A 9,969-nucleotide genomic window follows, 5' to 3' on the forward strand; every position below is an offset into this window, starting at 1 on the left:
TCAGGAAGGGCAGCCCAGGACAACAGCCGCGGCGGGCAGCAGCATCCTCCGGCAAGCAGAGACTGGGCAGAGGCTGGGGCGTGGAACTGAGCTTTGCATGGCCACCATGCAGCCCCAGAGCCCCATGGCCGGGGGGAGAAGCAGAAAGGACTTGGCAGGGACATGCCAGAGCCTCAGCACGCTGTAAACAGCCGTCGCCGCAGCAGCAACTCCTCTGCCGGGAGCCAGCGCCGGGCGTTAGTTAGCTGGAAACCAGATGGTGCTCTCCCAACCACCGGCACAGCCCGCTGGCCACGGCCCGGAGCCAGGCCCAGGCTCTCAGGGACCCCAGGGCTGCACAGCACCCAGCACTGGGACCCCATCCAGGTGCACGGAGAGGTAGGGGCGCAGGGAAGGCCCCACAGATGGACAGAGAGTGTCAGTGCGTCCCCGGCCCCATTGCTCCCTCCGCCAGTACCGTGTGTATCCCAAGGCATGATGTATCACAAGGGATGGAGAAGGGAGGCAGAATCCACCAGAAGGGATTGGAGATAGGGTGTTAATGTCCCTCAAAACACCCATGCGTCTCTATGTGCCACACTGTGCCTCAGTTTCCCTGTGCCTCCCAAACAGCAGGGAACAACCAACAGCTGGTCCACAGGTCAGAGTCCACCTCATCCCCACAGATAAAGATAAGATAGGGAAGAGATAAAGCCCCATCTCCGAGGCCAGGGAAAGCCTGAGCAGTCCCTGGCACATCACACCTGGAGTAACTCTCCATGGGAACTACAACACGGAATACAGACAGAAGTCCCCATCCCAGCACCACCAGCAGGACCTGGCACTCCAAGCTCTTCCCCACTCCCCAGCAGTCTTGGGAGCAGGTGCACCGAGGGGGCATAGAGGACCTATCCCAGCCCTGGGATTTTAGGGGGGTCTGCAGCGAGAAGACAAACAGCCGGGGCTGGGGAGGGGCCGGGGGGAAGGATGGCATCCCTGGTAGCCGTGGCGGGGGTCCTGTGGTGTTTACAGAGCTTAAAACCCGCCTAAGCCCCGCAAGGCCACGGCGCACAATAGTGTGTGGACGTGGTGACACCGGCCGTCCCCACACCACCTTGGAAGACAGAGAGCCCTGCCACCCACCGCCAGCACCGGGATTAATTATGATAATGTAGTTCTTTCCCCCTTTGTCACCCTAATGAATGGGCCCCTTTAGGATTTTAAGGCCTTTGTTTGGTGCCTCTTTACTGCGGTATTGTAGGATGGGGACTAGCAGGTGGCAGGTCCCCAAACAGCCCCTTTTGTCTCCTTTGGGGGCTGTTTTGTAGTGGGGCTGGGGAGGGGGATGCAAGGATGCGGGAGCGGGGGTGTGCTGCAAGGGAGCTCCTGGACAGAACCGTAGCACCCGTGCCATCACTGTGGGGCCATGGCACCCCACACTGTGCATCGTGGCATTGGGGATCACTGGCCCTGGCCCTGCCCCCGGCCACCCGTGCCCTGGCCTGCTCGGTGGGCAGATGCGGGGAGCCACCGTCTGAGCCCCTGCCTTGATCTTTTACTGCCTGGGCAAATCAATTACCCAGCAGAAAAGTCTCTAAATCCCACCATAAAACCTGTTTAGCAGCCGTGGTGGCGCTCGCCAGGCCCTGGGCAAACCTCACCCTGTGCCGGCATGGAGCTGGAGGGATTTTCCGCGGGGACAGTGCTGACTGCTGCCAGGGAAGGTCGGGCTGCCGGCAAAGCTGCACAACACCTCTCCACTCCCAGAAGGCAGATGAGGGCTCCCCAGGAGTCCTGGCTGTGCTCAGACCCTTCCGAGCCCTCCACAGCTCCGTGCCCTTCTACACCAGCCTGTCCCCCTCCACATCCCCTGAGCGCCGGAGCAGCTGGGGATGAGACAGCACCGGGCATGGCACTGGGACCCAGGGACAGACAGCTGAGGTGGCACAGAAGCACGGGAAGCAGGGACAAGGCAGGGCACAGAAACACCGGAATGGCAATGACCTGTGCCAGCGTGGATCCATGGGCTTTGTGTCAGAGCCATTGGCTGTGTTCATGGTGCCACCAGAGTTTTGATGATGGAGCCTTGCTTCCTACTGTGCAGACACATAGAAGCATCTTTATTACCAATGCCAGCACAGGGATGACACCAGTACAGGGTTGAGGGGCCCGGGGATGGTTAACATCCCCCTGATTGCAGGCTGGACTGGGTGATTCCTTCAGGATGCCCAGGAGCACTGGAGACACTGCAGAGTTCCGCCGGGGGGCATGGTCAGGTGCCGGGCACTGGGGATTCCTCTGCTGTGCTGCACCTTCCGGCACAGGAGACCCCGGCTGCCATGTCCCCCTGGGCAGAGGGGCTCCATGAGGAGGGTCGAGATCTTAGCCAGGCACTGCCGGGGGCTGCAAACTGGTGAGCAGCGGGGTGGTAAAACGGTGACAAGTAATTGGTGTCCCGGCCAGTCCTTTCATGCCGACGCCGTTTTATGGGTGAGGAAATTGCTTGTGAGTCAGGAACACAGGAGACAAATTTAGGAAGTGCTCTCTGAATGTGCCGGGGTCAGGCGCCGAGGCCGAGTGCTTGAAACCTGGGTGGCCTCGCCGCTCGCCCCGCGTTCCCCCCCCCCGGCTCCTCGGCATGGGAAAGCAGACCTTTTATCTTATCACTGCTCTTCCGCCGCCCCGGCCTCCCCCGCATGGCCCCCTCCCGGCACCGCCGCTCGCGCAGCAGACACAATGCGCGGTGGCGGCCAAACGCGCACCCGTGACCCTCCGGGAGTGCCTGGCACAGGGGGCTGCTCCCACCCGCCTGCCAAAGGGCTCAGGATCCTGTGCATCACTCCGCATTCCCTTGTCCAACGGCACCTTGCTGGCCGGAGGGCTGACACAAGGCGCCGTGGGATGAGGGGACACGGCATCCTACCCCTTCTCGGGAACGAGCCCTGGCACAAGCCGCTGTGGCCCCAGGGATGCAGTGAAGGGGAAACGCTGGTGCAAAGGTCTCCATATACCATGGAGCGGCCGGTCCTCATCCTGCTGGCAAAGGTGCTGGAGCAGGCAGACCCCCCCGTGCTGCAGTGCTGCACCCTATGCCAGTTTCCCCTACGTTCCCTCACATGCTGGGAAGTTGGGACTCCCTTTTTCTCCCTTTTTCTCCCTTTTAGCTGGGAGGAAAGGCCCCAGCTCCATTAAGGTGCACCCGAATACAGCTGCCGGCTACCTTGAGCGCGCAGCCCCCATCCCCGGCCGCGGCCGAGCCGCCGCATCGGGCGGTTTGGATGTATTTTTCTTGATTGCTGGCCAAGCACTCTCTCCTGCAAAGCAGCATGTTTCTCATTTTCTGTAGGTTTAACTCCAAATTAATTTGTAAGTGATCTAGGTTTCTTGTTCCCCGAAAGATACCTAATAGCGGGGGGAGAGCTCCTGCCAACCGAAACGTCTCAGCGGGTAAAGGAAAAGTAGGAAAAAGAATCCCAGGAACTGTGACCCCTGGTGGGTATTTAACAAGGTGTCAGGGCAAGGGATTTTCGGAGCCAACTAAGTGGATGTGACACCGGCCCCGTGGGTCGGGATGTGGGGATGCTCCCGCCGCGGCATAGTTTGTTGCTGCCAGGTCTCATCCTGATCCAACCCTTGGGGGCAGCAGGAGCAGGGACGGATGCTCAACACTACACTGCTTGCGCTGGCGGGTGCCGCGAGCCCCGAGGTGCGAGAAAAGCTGGGAGAACAGGAGATGTTTGGGGTTGAGGCGAGCCATCCCCAGCACGAGGTGGTGGAGGTGCCCTCTCCGGGGGACCAAGGGAACGTATTCATACTGGACGAGGGCTGCGGAAGCGCTGGCGCCTGCAGGGAGGGAGGGGAGGCCCCACAGGGTGGTGGTCCCCTGGGGCCGGTGGGTGGTGGGAGGGGGCCAGCGAGCCCGCCGGGCGCCCCTGCCGCATGGGAAGCGGGCACGGTTTAATTGGGCGGGCGGCCGCTCGGCGGGGCCGGCTGCTGGCAGGCGGACACAAGCTCTTTTGTCTCCGCTCTCGCTCCCGGCACCGGCTGGGGCTGGCAGGGCCCGGAGCGGTGCAGCCACTGAGAGCCGAGCTCGCCACCGGGGCAAGCAGCCAAACCCACCCCGGCTCCTCGGGCTGTCACAGGCCCTCGCTGCACGCGAGGAAGTGTCCAGGTGGCCAGCGAGGCTTCCTGGCTGGTGAGGGGTTAGGAAATGTGTGGCAATCCGCGGCAAAGTGTCCTGCAGTTCTCCCCGTGCCTCCTTCTTGCCAGGAACAGGCGAGACCCCTGCCTTCCCTGCTGACCGGGCCCCTGAGCTTCGTGGCCAGGGATCCTGGGGCAACAGGCATGTGAAAGCACCCTGGCTTTTGCTCTCCAAGGTGGGATCTACAAGAGGATGCCAAGGAGGAATCCCTAGTGAGAGTAGCCACTGCTTTTGGATCCTGGTTCCTCTTGCATCCCTCCTGTCCCTGAGCTCCACTCAGATCCTTTCTGCGGAGTGGGGTCACCAGCCAGGGGCTGTGCCTCTCCTCCCTTCCCCCGCACCCTCCTGGCATGGTGGCTCTCCAACCCCACAGGCGACATCCATGAGGGTGGATGATGACAGGGCTGAGGAAAAAGGGGCAGACCCCCACCATGTGCATCCTCCACTGCCTGCTCTCCCAGAGCCATTCCCAGGATGTCTCTTGCTACAGGAAGAATAGGGGCTATGAAGACCAGAAAGGACATCATGGTGAGAGCATTGAAGAGTGATCGCCAGGTGATGGGGTGGATGGTCTGGCCACCATCCAGAGCAGACTGGACTCCTCACAGAGCAGTCCCAGCCCCTTGCATGGAGGGAGCATGGCTGGGGCGGCAGGGTGTGTCACAGCCAGCTGTGGATCAGCAGTGGCTGCAAGCAGAGCGCAGCCAAATCCCTTCTTCCCGGCATCCGGCACCAACCATCCCCTTTGCAGAAAGGCCCAAGCAGGGGAAGATGTTGCTGTTGCTCAATGACCCTGTGAGGGCCTGGGTCCTTCCTGGCGCCGCTGGAAATGGCTGAGTGACATGGCTGAGCTGCCAACCCAAAGAGCAGGCACCATCATCACCATGGTGAGCAATGTCACATGGATGGAACAGACTGGCCAGGTTTGCCTCCTCAAGTCTCTCAACCCATCACCAGGGGATTCATGGCATTCCTTGTCTGGGAACACAGCTGGATGCTTTGGGGAACCCTGGTGCTGGGGTGGAGATCAGAAGGAAGGGGCTGCGAGGCCATTACCCACTGACCATCACACCCGTCACCACTGCTGGGTTTGCCGGTGTTGCCGGTTGGTTGCTCCTCACCATCCCCTCCAACTCTCCCAGCACCAGCAGGCGGCTGCACCCCGGCCCCAGGCGCAGGTGTTCACACTGGAGATCACAGTCCTGGGGAACAGTGCTGCCTTCCCTGCCTGGGGCAACCCGCATCCTGCCACAGGGTTAAACTCCCCAAGGAAAGGAGGGAGGAAGATAGGAAAAACAATCACAAGAATTTGTTTCATACTGCCTGGATCCCTCCCCGCACGCAGCAGTGTTTTTGGACGGCCGATTTATAATCAGCAGTGTGGAATGTTGTAAATTAAATATTTTTAAACAACTTTGCTCTCTCTCTGGTTAAACATTTCAGAGATCGCTCTTTCTTGTCTGTCTCTTGCTGGGTGGTCCCTCCATTCGCCCGTACATCTTCCTCAAACACAATTAACCATTTAGATGTTGCACAAAGGAATAGCTTATGCATACAACACCAGTCGCTTGCTGCTCCGACGCTGGGGGAGGGAGGCAAATAAGAAGGCAGCTTCTTTTATTTTCTACTAAAAACAAAAACAAGAAAATCCCTTTTTCCTTCCCAAACTATCCCATTTTTCCTTGAATTGTAAAGGCACTGATCCAAGCTCATCAGCTGTCTTGGTCCTAAGTCCAACAATCCCTTTGCCGTCCCCCATCCCCTGAAATTCAACATTAGCATTTTAAAAGCCTAAAATATACAAGTTTATTTAGACTCAAACTCTCCCAAGTTCTTGCTTTCCATATTTATATACACACACGTATTTTAACATATATAAAATGTCTGTCTATAGGACCTGGAAGGAAGTTCCCGTCTGCCGGCCCGTCTGGGAGGCACAGGCACGGCTGTGGACCTTGGCTCCTGGGAGATGGAGTGAAAACCGACAGGATCCAGAAATCAGCCTCCTGCCTGAGGGGGAGTGAGCCTCGGTGGGCAGGCTGCTGCAGAGGTGCTGGGGCAAGGGCTGGGGGGTGCTGGGTGCTGGTGAGGGAATCTCTACATCCCCAAATTAACTCTGCAGGTGGCCAGTGAGAAGGACCCTGTGCTCTGCACTCCCCCATGGCTCTCAGATGGGCCAGGTTGGGGTACAGTGGGCAGCCTGCAATGCCAAAGGCCCCAGCCCCAACTGCCCACTGCAATAATCAATCCTTTAAAACAGATAACCAAAGGCCACAGGAGTGGCTGTGTGTGATGGGAGGGCGGCACTGCGGTGTCGGTGTCCTGGGGCTGGATTACACCACACACTGTGCAACGTGCGTCTGTCACACCACTGCTGCCGGCACAGGCAGCTCCTCTGTGAGCCCCACGTGGGGCTTGATCTCACTCTGCCTTGAGCAGCCACTACTGGCCCTCACTGGGGACTTGGGCCAGTGTGAAGGCAGTAAGGCACCTCTAGAAAACAACAGTGTTCCCCAGACCTGTGGGGTTTTATTAGGAAAATTCTCATCTCAGGACCAGCAATGTCCAAAGGGTGGCCAGGGGCATGATGAAAAGCCCTTTTCCCAGGCAGTCAGAGGAAGGACAGTGAGGTGCAGAGATCAGCAAGGAAGCCAACAGGATCATGGTTTTGCACAATCAGCCTTGGAGACTGAAGGCAGTAAAAGATTGTCAAGTCCTTGTGATTCCAACCCTGAGAGGTTCAGGAGAGTCCTATTGCTAGGGCTGCACACACAGCATTACCTGGATAGGTGACCGGGGGAGCCAGACCTCTGTACGTGAGACCATATGACTGCTCAGGCTCTGCTCTCCCCTTTCTGCCCACAAGCCAAAAAACTGTCCTAAAAGCAAGATCAGAGCTAGATGCAAAGTTTTTGTGTCCATTTGAACACCATGGGGGTGGGAAGCCCACTATCCCTGGGAATGGCTGCCTGTTTGTCTTCACCTCATGTGGTTCTCTTCCAGGGCTGCCAGGAAGATGGGAGCCATCTGCTTTGGTTTGACTGCAGAAGGGATCAGATGAGCTGCTGCTTCTTGAGAGATCCCAAAAGCCACCTACAAAAGCAAACATGAACTGCTGAGGGAGGTGAGCCACGGCTCTGGGTGTCTGCAACTGCCCAACAAATGCTCTTCCCAAATCTGTGTCTTACAAATGGGCTTGGCTACAAAAGTCCTGGCAAGCACCTGGCTGCAGAGCTGCTGCTGGTTGGACCCAGCTCTCATGGGAGCCAGAGCCAGGGGGCAGAGCTTCAGGTGCGCCTGCCATGGTGTGCCAGTGGGGCAGGACCCACAGGAAGAAGTGTGGCCAGGTGTGCACACACACCAACCCTGCTGCCCTGGTCACAGGAAAAGAGGTTTGGGAGCAGATGGCAAGACACCACTCAGGGAAAACCACAAGCCACCGGTCCTGCTGGCCATCATAGCAAACCTCTATGCAGGTCCAGTATGTGACAAGCCACTGCAAGAACCTTTTCACAGCAACCCTGGCGTTACATCTGCCAAAGAAGTGCTCAGGACAAGTCTGTCCAGAAAGAGCCCACACCTACTGAGCTGGAGAACTTTCAACTCCTTCAGAGAAATGTTGCCTCTATAGGCACCATTTTGATGCCAGCAACACTATGATGGGCATGAGCTGTAATGCTCAGCTGCCTGGGTGTGACAGAGCAGCTTATTTGTGTCTGAGAGGTGCCCCATTCCTCAGAGTTGGTGAGCAGCCTGTACCAGTAACACCTTCCAGTATGTCTCTGTGACCTGGGACCAAACAGTCACATCCAAAACTACCTGGGAACAGAACTTCATGTCTGCAGTTGCCTCCCCAATTTTCTCAATGACTAACATCACTCGGTTTGTGAAGTTGCCTGACCCAACCCATCACATGCTCACCTAATGATGACAACAGCATAGAGGCCAGGTTAGATGAAGAAGGGTTAACCTCCCAGTGCCTGTCTTGGGATTCCTGAAGGCCCTATTATCCTGAACTATTTTTCATAATTACTGCCACACACGTAGACTACATCAAGAGTGAATCTTCACTTTGATAATTTGTGCTGTGAAATCTCACTTTGGGATCTACTTTTATCTCACACCAAACACCTGCAGGTCGTAAAAGGCGAAAAGGAAAAGAAAATGCCTCAAATCCCAGCCAGGTTTTCAAGTGTCAGAGAACACTAAATTAATGCTAAATTCTAACTGACACAGTAAAGAGCCCCCCACCCTCTTCTGAAATTAGCTAAACAAAAGGACTGAGACTTTAACATATAATTAAGGCACAAGGAGGTAAAGCTGTAGCTGCTAAACAAGGCAATGAAGACTTTTCAGAAGTTAAGATATATCCTAAAAACAGAGGGGGAAGCTCTGTGTTTCAGCAAAAGGACTATGAGTCAAAGTCCCTGCAAAACTCTCAAGGCTTTGCCAGCCTTCTGGTAAAATGCAAAGCCAGGTAATTACACTCCACTCTGCTTCTGTTTCTACACACCCAAAATGGAGCCTCTCTCCCTTGCCGCACACAGAGACAAGAACTCTCTTTAATTAACCTCTGTAAAACCTCTGCGATCCTTGGATGAAAAAGGCTCCGTACCGTAGGAGCATGTTTGCGCACATACGCGAGACAAAACTTCCAGCACAAACCTCCAGCACAAAGGAGCTGAACTGCAGTGCATTTCTCCTCTGCAGCATGTCACAGGCCTTGAAGCTCATCCTTACCCATAGTTTCCATTCCAATCTGGTCCTTTAGAAGAAGGATTTTGTTTATGAAACTCAGGGAATGTCTGGATTATAATCTCTCTCCTGTCAAATTAACTAGGAAATGGTAACTCTCAGTGGGGTCACAGATGCCCATGAAGCACACATTTAACATTTATCACTTCAGTTAATGAAATACCATCCCCGCCAGTTGCCATAAGCACCTCTGGATGTCAAACTGCCAAGGGCAGATAAATGTCCCGTTCAATCCTACTACATTCTAATAAACAACTTTTAGGTAGGAACTTGTGTCCAATTTATAAACATTAAAGAACAGCTTGCGTTTCAATCCCATCCAGGTGCTTTACAATCCTGGCACAGGCCCTGACCACAAGGCTGTGCGTTTCACATTAACATGAGCGACTCATCTCGGAGACATTGGTACAGTCATCCACAGATCATCCAAGTGTGGGGAGAGACCTCTTGTCTGGGATAAGAACAGTGGACTGACAGGAAGAACCATCAAAATAAGGCAGGGAGTATCCACTGTTTACACCTCATGCCTCCTTCATGCTCCACCAGCTCTCACACACTTGCTTTTGGGCAGAATTTCAAAGTATCAGACCAAACTCAGCCCTGATGGAAATGGGTGCCAAACTCTTTGACTGCATTACAGAGGAGAAGAGGCACAAATTAAACACTTCTGTGCTGTGGGACAGCATCATGAGAGACAGTGAGGAGGAGGAGGAGGCTGGCGAAGCTACCGGGCTGCAAAGAGCAGCCGGCACCGCTGCTGTTCTCACTGTCTGCCTGCTGTGTTGATGAGATGCACAAGCAGCATCCCGAGCAGTTTCTCCCAGGCTCAGGGACGGGTGGTGCAGGACTGCAGGGACGTGATTTACACTGCAGGGAGGGCGGCTAAGTCATTCTTTGGAGTGGGCACAGTCTGTGTGGTCCCCGCTCTCCCTTCTGCTGGAAAAGTACAGTGCGCTGGCCGGGCGCGCAGGATCCGATATAACCCGGCACAAACCCGCGCGCATCCCAATGAGGGGGGAGGGGCCGACGGACAC

Source organism: Anomalospiza imberbis, chromosome 9, assembly GCF_031753505.1.
Source record: "Anomalospiza imberbis isolate Cuckoo-Finch-1a 21T00152 chromosome 9, ASM3175350v1, whole genome shotgun sequence".
NCBI lineage: Eukaryota > Metazoa > Chordata > Aves > Passeriformes > Viduidae > Anomalospiza > Anomalospiza imberbis.